Raw genomic sequence first — 15,774 nt, 5'->3', positions numbered from 1 at the left:
ATCCAGTTATGAGGGGTTTTGTTTTCTTTACATTTAGGTACAACCCATACCAAAGGCAGTGGTCTTTGATCTTCATCAGTATGTATTTTAAGTCCAGTTTGCTTTCAGCAGGCAAGGTTGCAACATCTACATATTGCAGGTTGTTGATGAGTCTTCCTCCAATCCTGATGCTATGTTCTTCTTCATGTAATCCAGCTTCTCAGATTATTTATTCAACATACAGATTGAATAAGTATGGTAAAAGAATACAACCCTAGTGCACACCTTTCCTAATTTTAAACTTCAGTGTCCCCTTGCTATGCTCAAACAACTGCCTCTTGATCTATATACAGGTTCCTCAGGAACACAATTAAGTGTTCCAGAATATTCATTTGCTGTAATGTGATCCTTAGCTTGTCATAGTCCACACAATCTAAAGCTTTTGCAGAGTTAATAAAGCACAGGTAAACATTATTCTGGTACTCTTTGCATTCAGCCAAAATACATCTGATGTCATCAACGATATATCCCTAGTTTCATGTCCTCTTCTGACTCCAGCTTGAATTTCTGGCCATTCTCTGTTGATATATTGTTACAGCCATTTTTGAATTATCTTCAGTAAAATTTTATTTGCATGAGACTTAATGATTTTGTCCAATGATTTCTACATTCCACTGATTGACATCTTTGGAATGGGCAGGGATAATGATCTCTTCCAATCAGTTGGCAAGGTAACACATTTTTTGGCATAGATGACTGATTTCCTCTAGTGTAGCATCAAGTAGTTGAAAGATTGATATGCCATCATTTCCTGGAAACTTGTTCTTTGCCAGTGCCTTCAATGAATATTGGACTTCTTCTTTCAGTACTGTCTTAATTGGTTTTCTAGAAAAGCAAAACCCATGAAACATATAGATATAAAGAAAAGTTTATTATCTTACAATTGTGGAATCTCAGGTCCCCAGTGGAAGAGAGAGTTCCTCCTGCATGTCCGTTATATTGGGAGCAGGCCACACCTCCAAGGAAGCATCTCTTTAATTGATTGGCTGCTCATAACCACTCATCAGAGCATTAACTATGTCTGTATTAGGTTTCAGCACCATGGGAATAAGCACATCTCAACTGATGAGCCTCTGGAAATCCTGGCCTAGTAGAGTTGACACATAAACCTAACCATTACATTGGCACTTAATAGTATGCTATCTCTTGAAATGGTTGAATATTGACCAATTATTTTTGGTACAATAAATTCTGAGAAAAGCCTAGGGATTAATGTAGGACAACATGAAGAGGAATAATCTATGGGTGATGTGAATTCTAGAACAGGAAGACACAATAAAAAGCACAGAAAAGATAGGTGAAGAGTTGATGAAAGAAAATTCCCCTAGCATCATGAAAGATAAGAAGATAACCATACAAGAAGCTGATTGAACCCCAAACAGAATAGACCCCCAAAAGAAAATCACAAAGACATATCATAATCAAAAGCTCCAAAATCAAAGGCAAGGAAAGAATCCTGAAAGCAACTCAGGAAAAACTAAATGTTACCTACTAAGAGAAACCAATAAGATTAAACTCTAATTTTTTCAGCATTAACCATGCGCACAAAAAGGCACTGGGGAGACATATGCAAAACTCTGAAAGAAAACAACTGGTAACCAAGAATCATGCATACAGCAAAGCGGTCTGTACCTCAAATGTGAAGATGAAATGAGAACATTTCCAGATAAAGAAAAATTCAAGGAATTTGTAAAATCCATGCCAGATTTACAAAAGGTGCTAAAGGGTGCCTTTTTGACTGAGAACTATCAATAAGAGACAACATCTAGAGTTTGACATACACAGCAACACCACCAAGAATTCAAGCCAGACATAGAAATATCCAGAGTAGAAAAAAACTACAGATTGAAAATTGGGAATAAGAGATATCAATCTATAATGAAAGCAACTACAAAGCAAAAAGAGGGGAAAGTATATTTATAGAATTCTAAATAGTGAAGAAGTCAAGTAGATTTCAAGATAAAACAAACTGTTATAAAATGAGGAAGAAATTAATAAATTACAAGGTAAGCTCAAAGAAACTTAATATACCTTCATAAATCAAAAAAAGGAAAATCAGTAAAAATTTTATAAGCATTCAATCTATGAAGAAATAAACATGAAAAAGTACCAAACAAAATTAGTTTGGCACAGCAAAACATGTGGAACAACAACAACAAAACAGCTGCACTACAAAACACACACAGCAAAATCCCTGCAATCAGTTCATAGCTATCAATATTTACACTGAACATCAATGAGTTAATGCACCTGTCAAGAGACAAAGAGAAGCCGAATGGATAAGAAAGTAAGAGCCTTCAATATAATGTCTACAAAAGATGCACCTTATACACAAAGACAACCATAGATTAAAAATCCATTCTTAATTAGAGCATAAACAAAGTAGGAATTGAAGGGAAATTCCACAACATAATTATGAGGATATATACAAATCCAACAATCTCAATAAAGAGAAACCAAAGCATTCCTTTTGTAAACAGTAATCAGAGAAGAATGTCCTTTATTACCACTCCTATTAAATACTGTGTTTGAAGTCTTAGTCCAAACTATATGGCAAGAAAGGAAAACTTTCTTAAACTAGCAGACTCCTGGTGTGGTACTCTAGAACCAACACTGAATTGCAAATGACAAGTTGGGCATTTCAAACCCAAGAGCTGCACCTTGAAAACCTTATTCAGGGTCACTGTGAGTTGGAACCAACTCCAGGGCACTCAACAACAACAAAATTGGTAAAGAATAAATAAAATCCTCTTTATTTGGAGATGATATAATCCTATACAGCAAAAATCCCAAAAACCTAGCAAGAAAATTATTGGAACTCATTGAAAGATTCAGCAAAGAAGCAGGGTACAAGACCAAAATACAAAAACTAGTTTGATTCTACTACACTAATAGACCACTATGAAAAGGAAATTAGGAGAACAATACCATTTATAATAGCCACCCAAAAGATTAAATAAATCTAGGAAAAAATCTAACCAGAGAAATAAAAGGTCTACACAAAGAAAATTACAAAACACTACTATAAGAAACCAAAACAGATTTACAAAAAAAGAATATACCATTCATGGTTAGGAAGACTTAACATTATGAAATGTCAATACTCCCCTAAGCAATTTATAAATATAATGAAATCCCAACCCAGATTCCAACATCATTTGTTAAATAAATGGAAAAATGATTACAAACTTTTTATGGAAAGGAAAGAGACTTTGAATACGTAAGACACTGCTTAAGAAGATCAAAGTTGGGGGCCCCCTGACTTCCTGATCTCAAAATTTACTACACAACCACAGTGGTCAAAATAGCCTGATATGAGCACAACAAAAGAAACATATATGGATGGAGTGTGACTGAAAACCCAGAAGTAATCTATCCACATTCAGTCAACTGATCTTTTATTTTGTTTGTTTTATTGTGAATTATGTGATAGTTTACATGGGAGAACATTAGTTTTACATTCATTCTATCGTATATCGTCTCTCATTGCCATGCTTACAATCCCCTCCATGCAACCCTTTCCCCGTGCCCCCCAGGTCTTCAGCACACAGTCGCTCTCCCTCTCTGGATCTTAAGTCTCCAGCTGCTCCATTGCTCCACGTCATCATCTCTGGCTCCATTTCAGGCATCACTGCTTCTCTGGGTAGGGTCCCGGTCTCTGTTCTTCTCCCTTGATGGTCCTAGGGACCTCTGCTCCTAGACTGAAAAGTTAATCGCTCCCCTCCTTGCTATAAAACATCTACCTTTACATTTCTAACCCTCACAATCAGTCCTGATTGACAGCTTCATTTTATCAAACATCTTAAGGCAATGAATTGATGGTCCTGAGAACTCGAGGTCATAGTCTCAGGGGACACCATTGTCAAGTGACAACATAGTTCATAAATACAATCTTCTACATCTTTCTTGGGTAAGTAGCGCTTTGGATCCTGAAAACTCATGAGCAGCTGTCTAAGGTGTAACTATTGGTCTCTCCATGTGCAGAAGAAAGACGAGTGATAAGAATTGAAGAGGCTTGGCATCAATTAGTTCAGTAGACTAATGGATTATAAAGTAGATGGTGCCTGGCTAACTGCCACTAAAGGGATCACATTGGCGGGTCCAAGATAGAATGGGAGAAAATGTGGAACAAACTCAAACTGTTAAACTAAAGACCTGGTTTACTGGTCAGAAAGACTGGTGGAACCCGAGACTCTGGCCCTCGACTACCCTTCAGGTCTGTAAAGGAACTCACTCTCATGGCCCAATTTGCATCCAAGCAGTAGATAGGTTTATCAGGTGGGACAACACCACTAGCAAGATATGCTTACCATGGAATGGTAAATCAAAATCAAAAGGGCACCAGTTTCTTAAGGACAGAGTTGAGAAGGGAAAGGTTTTTAGTTGGAATGCAAATAGGAATCACAAGGAGGAAGCAGGAGAACTGTTGCTACATGGGGGAGATTGCAATCATTGAGATGAAACAAAGTGTATGGCTTGTTGAATGTCAGCTGATGATCTGGACTGTAATCCTTCATTCAATTCACATTAAAAAGTTAAAAAAAAAAAAAGAAAAAGACTATAGACTTCAGTGTGGATTATACCTCAATCTAATGAAAACAAAAACCTTCACAATTAGACCAATGTGGGCATGGTTATATGTTGTCAAGTCCAACTCAAAGCGATCCCGTATAGGGTTTCTGATGCTGTAAATGTTTACGGAAACAGAAAGTCTCATCTTTCTCCTCCAGAGCAGCTGGTAGATTCAAATTGCTGACCTTGCATTTAGCAGCCCAAATTGTAACCCACTGTGCAACCAGATCTCTCTTTCTCTCTTCCATATATACATTTATATGGAAGAGAGAAAGATATATACATTTATATGGAAGAGAGAAAGATGAGGCTTTCTACTCCAGAAAGATTTGTAGCCTCAGAAATCCTAGACAGGGCCATTATGAGCTAGAACAGACAAGACAGCACTTAACAACAACAACAACACACACACATATATATCTATAAATATGTTTCTTGTAGAACACACTTAGCTGGATAATTTTTTCCAGTTTTCTGATAATTACCATCTTACTGTTATAGTTGCTAGTGCTGTCAAGTTGACTCATCAATTGCTAACCTTATGATTCAAATCAACCTTGTGGCCCAGCACATTATCCCACAATGCCACAACAGGACTCCATAATTACCATCTTGTTGTTGTTGTTGTTAAGTGTCATCTAGTTGGTTCCAACTCATAGCAACCCATTATAGGGTTTTTGAGGAGTAGCTGGTGAGCTTGAACTGTCAACCTTGCAGTCCAGTGCATTAACCGACAACACCACACCAGGGCTCCAATTGCCATCTTGGTGATGGTTATGTGCCATGGAGTCAGTTCCAACTCACAGCGACCCTGTACAGGGTTTCCGAGGCTGTAAATCTTTACAGGAGCAGAAAGCCTCATCTTTCTCCCACAGAACAGCTGGTAGTTTTGAACTGCTGGCCTTGTGGTTCACAGCCCAGTTCGTAACCAGTATACTACCAGAGGTCCTTAATTGCCATCTTAGTGGATATGGATTAATATTCAGTATGGTTTTGATTTGCATTTTCCAAATAGCATTCAGTGTCAAGGCAATAATATAGGATAAAAAAAAAATTACAGTCACTTAAACCCATTAATGATGAAAGATCAGGAGAGTTGTGGGATGATATCAAGGACATAATATATGAAGAGAACCAGATCATTAAAAAGACAGGAAAGTCAGAAAAGACCAAAATGGATATCAGAAGAGATTCTGAAATTTGCTCTTGAACATAAACTAGCTTACACAAACAGAAGAAATGATTAATCTAAAAAGATATGAAAAGGTGGTTTGAGAAGACAAAGTAAAGTATTATAATAGAAAGTTCAAATAACTGAAGTTAGAAAATCCCAAGGGAAGAACATAGTCAGCATTTCTGAAACTGAACGAACTGAAGAAAAAGATTCAAGCCTTGAATTGCAATATTGAAAGAGTCTATGGGTAAAAATTGAATAATTCAGGAAACATCAAAAATAGACAGAAGGAGTGAGGAGGTGGCAAGAAAGGTAGACAGAAAGGCTGTATGGACCCTCTACAATGAAGGTATCGAAAATCAAATGAAACAGATGCAGATGACAGTTCTAGAAGTCTGAACTTAAGATTAAGGGATAGAGAAGTGGATTGAATGCTTATTAGGAGAGAGAACTGAGCATACACAGCAAAAATGGGGAAGTCTGTTGGTCTGTGCTGATAACCAAATAGGTTGAGTCATCTTGAACTTTTGTAAGTGGCTTCAGAAACAAAAAAAAAGCATATCAGCATTGTAGAAACATACCTGAGACTCCCAGAGACAAAGGTGTGATTTTTTTTCTTGATTCCCACACTCCCCTGGTGACCAGAGGCAAGGCCGGCCCCATCCTCACACACCCCAAGGAAGCTCCTACTCTCCCAGTGATCCGACAGATGTGAGTGCCACAATTTTAGTCCCCATTAAAATAGCGGGGAGCTGCCTGTACTGACCCTGTTCCCACAGGCCCTGCTCCAAATCTGCAGAGTCATCCCTAGCCAGCCCTGGACTAGCCCTCAATAGGAGAAGCAGCTCAACAGACATGTGGGAGAGAAAAGAGAAAATAAAAGGTCAGCCATGGTGTGAAACAGAGGCATACCACTTACTGGTGGACAGAAAGCAGGGAGAATTGTTTTCTTATTCCCCACATTACCCTGGTGACCAGAGGTGCTGTTGGCCCTCATTTGCTTACACTCCCAAGGAAGTTACTCCACTCCAGACAGTCGACGTCACATCAAAATATGTGGGGAGATAGCAGCACCAACCCCAGCACCTGGAATCAAGTGTGGCCTATTCGAGATCTGCAGACCCTTTTCTGTTCAGTCCTGGACTAGAGGGACCTGTAACCCTCTTCTCCCCTCTGCAATGGAAATACCCTGATACTCCAGCTGCTTTGGGGTCTGCATGACCAACTTCTGAACAAATGCTAAACCCAAAAGACCCCAAAAGAAAATCACAAAGACATATCATAATCAAATTCTCCAAAATCAAACACAAGGAAAGGATCCTGAAAGCAGCTCTGGAAAAATGAAAAGTTACCTACAAAGGAGAACCAGTATGATTAAATTCTGATTTCTCAGCAGTAGCCATGCAAGCAAGAAGGCAGTGGGGAGACGTATACAAAATTCTGAAAGAAAAAAAAATCAACCAAGACTCCTATACCCATAAAAATTGTCCCTTAAATATGGCAAAATTAAAACAGATTCAGATAAACAGAAATTAAAGGAATTTGTAAAAAACAGACCAACTTCAGAAAAAATAATAAAGGGTGTCCTTTGGACTGATGATCAACAACAGCAGACAACAACCTGAGATTGACATACAGGATGACACTACCCAGAATTCAATCCAGGTAGAGAATAGCCCGAGTAAATCTACAAGACTGAAAATAGGGAATCACATATATCGACTCAAAGATCACGACCCTCAGTATAGATTGCATCTCAATGTAAAGAAAACGAAAATCTTCACCACTGGACCAATAAACAACATTCTGATCAACATTCTGATCAACAGAGAAAAGACTGAAATTGTCAAGGACTTCTTGGATCAACTATCATTACTCACAGAAGCAACAGTCAAGAAATAAAATGACGTATTGCATTAGGCAAATCTGCTGCACAAGACCTTTTTAAAGGGTTGAAGAGCAAAGATGTCAGCTTGAGGACTAAGGTGTGCCTGACCCAAGCTATGGTATTTTAAATAACCACATATGCATGTGAAAGCTGGACAGTGAATAAGGAAGACCATAGAAGAAGTGATGCTTTTGAGTTATGGTGTTGGAGGAGAATATTGAAAGTGCCATGGGCTGCCATGTGTTGGAAAAAGTACAGCCAGAGTGCTCCTTGGAGGCCAAGGAGGCCAAACTTCATCTCTCATACTTTAGACTTATTGTCAGGAGGGACCAGTTGCTGGAGAAGGATATCATGTTTGGTAAGGTAGAGGGTCATTGAAAAAGAGGAAGGCCCCCAGCGAGATGAATTGGCAAAATGGCAGCATCAATAGGATCAAGCATGGTAACAATTGTGAGGTTGGCCCAGGACCGGGCAGTGTTTCATTCTGTTGTGCACAGAGTCGCTATGAGTCGGTACAGACTCGATGACACCTAACAATAACAACATATATCAACACATAATGAAGACACCTACAAAGCAAAAAGAAGTAAAAATATAGCTACAAAACTTTCAAAAAGCTATATTTCAAAAAATATAGCTACAGAAGTCAAATAGATTTCAAGATAAAACAGACTGTTTTAAACGGGGAAAGAAATTAATAAATTAGAGGGTGATGTTGGTGGTGTGCCGTGCAGTCTGTTCCAACTCATAGCAACCCTGCATAGGGTTTTTAAGGCTGTAAATCTTTATGGGAGCAGAAAGCCTCATCTTTCTCCTATGGAACTGCTGGTAGTTTCGAACTGCTGACCTTGAGGTGAGCAGCCTGACACATAACCACTATGCTACAGGATAGCCTCAAAGAAAATTAGTACACCTTTGCATCAAACTAAGAAAAGGGGAAACCATGAAGATTTTGTAAACATTTAAACAACAGCAGTGAAGTAATAGACAAGAAAACAAACAAACAAAATGAACTCAGTGCAGAAAAATATGTGGAAAAAAGAAAACAGCAGCACCAATCCATAGAGAAGGACATCATGCTTAGTAAAGCAGAGGATCAGTTAAAAAGAGGAAGACGCTCAAGGTGGATTGACACAATGTCTGTGACAACAGGCTCAAACATAGTGTACACTGTGAGGATGGCACAGGACCAGGCAATGCTTCTTTCTTTAGTTAATTTGTTAATATCTAACAAATTTTGCTATGTGCATATATTTGTTGCTTTTTGTTAGTGCTGTTAAGTTGATTCTGACTCATAGTAACACTGCACAGAGTTTCCAAGGCATGTATTAGAACCCAGTAACTCTGCCTTCTCATTGAAAGTGTTGCAAAGCCTTTAACTATCACAGGTGTGAGTTTCCTTTCTTCTTTTTCAATAGTAAAAGCTAATTCATATCAGATATGCCATCTTTAAGAACCACCTTAAAATTTGTCTTTAAATATGAAAAACTGTTTTAAAGAATGTTTCATGCATTTTAGTGGAAAGAGGAACCAACTAACAAATTATCATTTCGTATTAGCATAGAAATCAAAGCCATATAATAGATATATATACATGTTTTTAACATCTGTCACATGCAGAACCTATTGACTATCAACCTAGGACATTTCAATTTCAAAAATAGCCTTTCCCTCACTTTAAGGAATGATAATATCTTGGGGAAAAGGCACTCAAGGATGTCCTAATCTCCAACAAACATACTATGACTCTAGAAAGAGCAAAGACTTCTGAAGGAGTTGAACCTGCTTACAAGGGCTTGTAGGTTAGTGCCCAGGTGGGCCTCTGTTTGTGCATTCAAGGAATTATTAATTTGTTCTTCAAATTGTTTCAGCAGTTAAATTCTGTCATTATAAAATACTGTGACAAAAGATCCAGAAGATAATGTTAAGAGGGAAAAAAAAAGTTGCATGAATGTCTTCCATATCAACTTAGCCCAAAAATGAAATCACTCATGAGGGGAAATATAGCTCAAATTGTATGACCTCACGTAAAGGTGACCTACAGACAATATTTATTTACTGGACTTAAATAGGAGTACAAGGAGACATAAAAGAATGAACTTTTTCATCAAGATGGTCAGAAAAATTTTATGAACTCCAGTCTCTTTAGTTTTGATCTAAACCAGAGATTGGTGACAAGGCAAAAAAAAAAAAGATTATTGGTTTTTTTTTTTCCTCTTGTAAATATGTCCAATTTGTTATAGTTAATGATCAAATTCTAATACAGTGTCTCCTTTTAGAGAGAAGATATTTCAATTATTTAGGTGCTTTTCTGCATGGCTAACACCATACTATGAAAAGTACATTAAATTTTCAGGATATTATACAGTCACTTTCATAGATGACAGAAAGGTTATAGTTCCCTAGATAGTAGAAATAAAATAACCTAGAATGAAATAACTCATATGTACATTAAAATGGAATTTGTGAAAATGAAGCCTGCCAGATATTAGAAGAAATTATCTCAATATAAAATCCTCAGTTTCTCACTTCTCTGAAAAACTATAATTACAGTCTTATCTTTTTAGTGACCAATTACTGTATTCAGGGTATTCTCTGAAATAAATGCTTTGCTATTTTTATGACTTCTCTATGTGTATTTCCAACTCCAAGAATAGAAACCTATAGCACAGTTATTTCTATAAATAAGAAACCAGAAATAAATGACACTATTCTATCAAAATACAACTACAAAACCTTTCAATCTCAGATGAAATGTAATAGAAACCTTTTTATAACATAAATAAAATACTTAGACAATAACCCTGATAGCCATCTAATTGATCAAATTAGGCCATTAGAGGCTCCAAATTAACAACAACAACAACAAATCATGCCTAAAAATACAATGTAAATTGATCAATTTTTCCTGAAACTAGAGGAAAGACTAGTAGATTTGCCCTTCCCCCAAATAGAAGTTTTTTAAATTTCTGTTTAAGCAAAAATCTGGGGAGTTTATGAAGTAGGAAGTTCTACTGAGCAGACCCACTGCAATAACACCAGAGCCCAAGTGACACAGACACAGATGGTGATTTTGGAATCCTATGCTTCAGAGGAAAGGCTAGAGAGATAGTTTGAGTGTTGACTGGGAGAGGAAGTTAAACCAGAGAGGAGACAGAGGAGAAAGATGAGTAGGCTGTTGGCTGGCATGCCACGGTACTGCCATCTTGAGTGGTTGTGGGAATCCTGGTGCGGTGCTGTAGGATAAACACTGGACTGCTAACCACAAGATCAGTAATTCAAACCCACCAACTGTTCCTCAGAAGCTCTTAACAGTGTCACTATGAGTTGGAACCAACTCCTTGGCTCACAACAGCATTCATTGACACAGTGGCCTGGAGGCACAGAGCACACCCTGGAGGTTGGCAGTGATGGCTGTATGGTTCTCCCTTGTTCACTGTACCCTCCTGGTGGCCAGGGACATGACTAGCCCCTGCTCTCACCCAACAAGGTATCCAGTGGCAACCCCTCCTGCTCAGCCTCTACTCTGCTTAGGATTGAGCACTGGAAATACCACCCTCATGTCTAGAAACTCATAAATTTCACCTCATTAAATCTATTATTGCTGTTATTTAGGAGACAGCAATGGTACCCATATGGCCCAGCCACATTGATGCCTTCTTTGGCTCCACCCACTGGACAAGTGCCACTTTCCACTCCTGTATCACCTTATGGCGCTGTGGGTTAATGCGCCAGACTGCAAAGCTGTTTGAACTGCAAGGCTGGCAGCTCAAGGTCACCAGCTGCTCCTCAGAAACCCTATACAGGGTCACTATGGGTCAGAATCGACTCGACGGCACTTAACAACAACAACACCTGATCAATGGCACTTAGCAATGAACAGCAGAGACAAACCCACCCTGACCTACATTACACAACCAGTGAACAGATAACTACATATCCACTTCTAATCTCGATCATATCCACCAGAAGAGAAGTAGTGAGTATCTAAGAACATACCAGCATTGAATCAACAATTAAATATAAATACAATGACACCATGTCTCCAAGACATTTTCAATTTATTTGAAGATGAATATTGAGAGATTTGTCTTCAGGTTCACCAATTCAGCCTTCCATTGTTTCCATTCTATTTCTCTGCCCCTTCAATCTTTTATCTATTTCTGATATCTTAATATTAATCACTAGGACAGACCTGCTTTTAAAGTATCATTTGAAAGATGATGAACCTTCACTTCTGTAAAGTTACATGGATATTTTCCAGGTCACTAACATTTGATACAACTGGATATCTTTTCTCTAGAGCACTAGTTCAGGAGAAAAGTGTCTCCTATACAAGGCAGACATAATATATTAGCCTTCATACAGAGATGAAGCAAATTAATGGAGACCTGGTGCATCAATTTGGAAAAGGAGTCAGTCAAACATTAGAAGAAAATGACCTCTAAAGTCAAAGAGGGCCTCTGGTCACTTTTAACAGAGTTATTCCTTCCTCAAAACTTACTGCCTTGTAGAATTATTTTTAATTGCTTAACTTTTGAAATAATTTATTGTCTATCTGTTGTGTTTATTCAATGAACATCTTTAAATAACCTGAAATTGAAATTGATATTCAAAGTTCCATTGAATTGTAGTTCAAAGTTCTTGACATGAGTTTTGAGTTATTTTATTCTATGGGACTAGCTTGTACATTGTATGATGTTTACTTACAGCATCCCTGGTCTCTAAACTATTTCCCTACTGTGACAACCAAAAGTTTCTTCATACCTTGCCAAATACTCTCAGAGGAGAAAAATCCCACCCTCATTATAGATCCCTGGATTAATGTGGGTTTTTTTGTTTGTTTGTTTATTTTTTTATTAGACATGCAGGGGAGATGATATAAACACACAAATAGAAAAAATAACTAATAAAAAATTTCTTATTTTGGGCTAATAATAAAGATTGATGTTAAGTGCCATCAAGTCAGTTCTGACTCATAGCGACCTGTATAGAGTTTACAAGAAGTGACTGGTGAGTTTGAACCACCATTCTTGAGATCTAACCAACCTTGTGGTCCAATGCTTATCTTACAGTCCATATTAAAGGTACTCAGAATCTATTTCAAGAGCCTAAGTAAGTTCTAGACTTTCAGTTTCTTGAGTATAATAATCTTATTTTTTGAGGGGAGGTAGAAAAAAAAGAGGGAGGCATGATAAAAACCAGGTCTTATGTATCTTTGCTCAAATACAATCTGGTACACGACTTCATGCTGAATTATACTGAAGCTTCTTGTGGCTGGTGCTAAGTGCCTTCAAGTTTGTTCCGACTCATAGCCACCCTGTATAGGGTTTCAAAAGCTGTATGTCTTCGCAGAAACAAAAATCCTCATCTTTCTCCCATGTAGTGGCTGATGGGCTCAGACTTCCAACCTTGTGGTTTGCAGTCATGCCCCATCCTGAAGCTAAGAAGGTTCAATATATGAAAATCATGATTTGGTTCTCTCACATTTTACAGTTTCCAAAAGAGAAAATCAGTCTTTACACCTAGACCACAGATCATGCCTACATTCTTTCTCATGAACTTTCTGTGGATATGTTATTGTTGTTGTTAAGTTCCATTGAGTCAGTTCTGACTCATAGCAACCCTGTATAGTGTTTCCAAGGAGCCGCTGGTGGGTCTGAACTGCTAACTTTATGGTTAGCAGTCCAGTGCTTATCCTCTGTGAACATTGTTGTTGTTGTTGTTAAGTGCAGTTGAGTCGGTTTCGACCCATAGCGACCCTGTACAGGGTTTCCGAGGGTGTAAATCCTTACGGGAGTAGAAAGCCTCATCTTTCTCCTGCGGAGCGGCTGGTAGTTTCGAACTGCTGACCTTAAGGTTCGCAGCCCGATTCGTAACCACTACGCTCATAGACTACTTTATTAACTTCCTTTGTCTATGAAATAAAATTCCAATCCTTTTATTACAACTTTCCTAGATCTTTCATATAATTACACTAATTTTGTAATAAAATTGTCCTTCTGTTACATGTTCAATTTATAAATTTCTACAGAACTTTACCCTTCCCTTGCAATACTTACTTAAAAATGAGAATTACGATTCCAGGATTCCCTTCTCTGTATGTTTCAAGGTTAGAGATGGTCAAAAGAAGAAACTGAGCAAATTTTCGAAGACTGGCATGGTCTTCATATTGTTGTTGTTTTGTGCCCTGGAGTCGGTTCCAACTCATAGTGACCTTGTGCAGGGTTTCCAAGGCTGTAAATCTTTACAGGAGCAGAAAGCCTCATCTTTCTCCATCTTTCTCCCGCGGAACGGCTGGTAGTTTCGAACTGCTGACCTTGCGGTTCGCAGTCCAATTTGTAACCACTACACTAATGGCACACAGCAGCAGAGAGACCCAGCAGATTCCCATCTATCATTTGTTCCATATCCAGTTCTCCCTAGATGCTCTCACCTTCTTGACTGGCAGCAGAAGCAAGCCCAACAGCTATTGAACTGAAGGCACACACAGGAGGCTGCTAAACAGAACCAACAGCTTCCCGTGACTGTTTCCATGAGCTTTTCCATTTAAGCCCCACTTTGGTGGCTGGACAATCCCTACCTTGCTGCTTACCTCTATTAGTTACTCTTTTTCTGATTCTTCGACTCTTTCTGGGCCTTTCCTCCCCCAGATCCTCGCACAGTTGCGTAGGTCTACACCCTTTAATTCCTCGTTCCAAAACACTCCTATTGAGTCTGCGCCTTGACTGCGCCCGAACTGATGGCACCTTCTCTGCTCTGTCTGTGCTACAAAACATTTTAGAATATGGCATAACCCATAAAAAATAAGTGATTCTGGAAAATCAGTTCAACAATTTGATAGTTTCATAGGGCACTGCTTCACATAGGTTCACAAACAGTTCTCTTAAACTCTTCATCCCTGTCTTCCTTGATGTAAGGTCACCAATCACCATGTTGGGCATAGCAGTATTTTACCAATGCATACTGCACTCTGACCTCAGAAAACAAAAACTATCAACCTTTCCACCAAAAATGGACTGAGTTCGTTGATTCCTCAAGGCACAATTGATAAATTATTGCATTAAAAAATACTTTGTTAAAGATGTTAAAAAAAATGTAACTCCATATATGTAATAACCAGGTTGGCTTTGTTCTTCAGTCTCCCTCTGCTTCACATTACCCAGAGCATCTTACTCCTTTCTCCAATACTACAACCAAAAACACCCAGGTTATCACCATCTCTCAGAGAAAATGACCTCACTTTACTTCAGTGTAAGGCCCATTTCTGGAATTATCCTGACCTCTTCTCAGAAAATTATAACATCTTGATTGATCTGAAACCCCAAGAGTATGAACTATCCCTATGCTCCCAACAAAACAGGCTAATACAAAATTGAATAGTATGTTTTTCAAAGTCTAGTTTGTCAGACTCACGGATGGTAAAATGTAATTATAATACAACTTGTCCTTGGTAATGATGTTAAAACGATCCTGGTGTCATAAAGTTAAAAAGTAAGTTACTAGTGAAGAATCACTGAATCAAACTCCAGGGACCGGACAGAAATTTAGATAATTAAAACAGGAATTTTGGTCCATGTTATCCTTAGTAATTTCCAGGAGAAATTAGTGACTGAAGAGCATTCTTGACAACACAAGTTGGAGTTTGTACATTTTGTGGTGGAATACAAAAGAACTGCACTGCTGGAATAAGAGTGCACTACAAGTAGCAATCCTCTCCAAGACTGCAAACCAGATTCAAGCCATCTGGGTGACTCAGAAAATCTCAATTCCTGCAACCTGTTTTAGGAAATCACATATAACTAGTGCCTCATAAAACAGACAAGAACAAAGGAAAATCCTCCAAATCATATTTTTCAGAAAGACATAAGCTATAAAAATCTGGTGATATTGATTGTATCTTTACAATCATTATCAGAGAGAGAGAGAAAATTGACATGAATGAAAATCAGTACTAGAAATAAGTCATTACTCAACTATTGCAGGCATTCAAAAGGCAGTAGAAATAGCAATATAATACATATTGTATGCCTACTTTGAAAGCTGAATTTGAAAATCTTGAAATAAAATATTTCTCAACAAATACAACTTGATAAAAAAA

Source organism: Chrysochloris asiatica, unplaced genomic scaffold (assembly GCF_000296735.1).
Source record: "Chrysochloris asiatica unplaced genomic scaffold, ChrAsi1.0 scaffold00031, whole genome shotgun sequence".
In the NCBI taxonomy this organism is placed as follows: domain Eukaryota; kingdom Metazoa; phylum Chordata; class Mammalia; order Afrosoricida; family Chrysochloridae; genus Chrysochloris; species Chrysochloris asiatica.
Note: the sequence above shows the minus strand (reverse complement) of the source record.